The sequence below is a fragment of the Ornithorhynchus anatinus genome, chromosome 18 (genome assembly GCF_004115215.2).
Source record: "Ornithorhynchus anatinus isolate Pmale09 chromosome 18, mOrnAna1.pri.v4, whole genome shotgun sequence".
Lineage (NCBI taxonomy): Eukaryota > Metazoa > Chordata > Mammalia > Monotremata > Ornithorhynchidae > Ornithorhynchus > Ornithorhynchus anatinus.
The window spans coordinates 39143074-39144045 of NC_041745.1; the positions used below are offsets into that span (position 1 = coordinate 39143074).

The following is a 972-nucleotide window of genomic DNA, read 5'->3' on the forward strand; positions in this document are numbered from 1 at the left end:
AGAAGACCCAAGCGAAAGGGGAAAAAAAATCTCTTGTGCTCCATCATGTAGCACTGTATCTGTGAAAAACAGTTGTAATAGTGGGCCCTAATAGATGGGCCTCAGCAAACAATGAATAAAGAAGAGTCTGACAGAATTACAGCACATTAAGAATACTGAGTACTGGTGAAATACTCCATGACAAAGAAAAAGCACTTCCCCAGTTAAAGGAGGATTTTCTAGTCCCTTGGATTTGTACCTTTTACTCACTCCACCCTCAGCCCCTCTGCAAAAAAGGACATATTCATAATTTATTTTAATGTCTGTCTCTCCTTCTAGACTGTAAGATCCTTGTGGGCAGGGATGACGTCTAACAACTCCGTTACATCATACTCTCCAAAGCACTTAGTACAGTGCTTGGCGCACAGTAAGCGCTCAGTAAATATCTTGATGCATAGATCGGTCCTAACTCTGTGTCGAATGTTGCTGCCAAAAATAGTCTCTTTGGAATTCAGTTGGTTGAGGAGATGATTTATAATGTGGTAATAAAGTTAATCCCCCTCTGAGGATTGCACCTGGAGAGTTTCCAGTACTCTACCAGTCTCGGCCATGGGAGGGAGAGTCAAGCAGAGGCATATCCATTCCATTCCTAGCTACGGCAGTGGCTGGCGAGTGGAAGACAATCTGCTATAAGTCAAAACACACTCAGCAGTGGTACGGGAGAGAGTCGAGGGAAGAGACTCAAGTTTCCTGCAAGAAAGAAAGCAGTGGAAAACCTCTTCCATATTATTACCAAGAAAACTCCGTGGATCCACTGCCAGAATGATTGCAGAGGAAGGTGGGGCGTTCTGGGACGGATATGTCCGTGGAGTCGCTGACTCACCAGCATAAGACAAGACATGACAATAAAGTTAATGGATATCTTATCAGTCTTCTGCCTAAAACTGAAGTGAGATCCAGGTGTTTTATATAAAGTAAGCACTGAGATGGAGC

General features: G+C 43.6%; 1 non-coding gene across 1 annotated transcript; it reads left to right on the forward strand.

The window, feature by feature from the left end:
* Positions 1-536: 536 nt before the first annotated feature.
* LOC114805580 lies at positions 537-674 on the forward strand. The gene has a single exon (XR_003753552.1). It is a non-coding gene; the product is annotated as a small nucleolar RNA SNORA7 (small nucleolar RNA).
* The last annotated feature ends 298 nt before the right edge of the window (positions 675-972 follow it).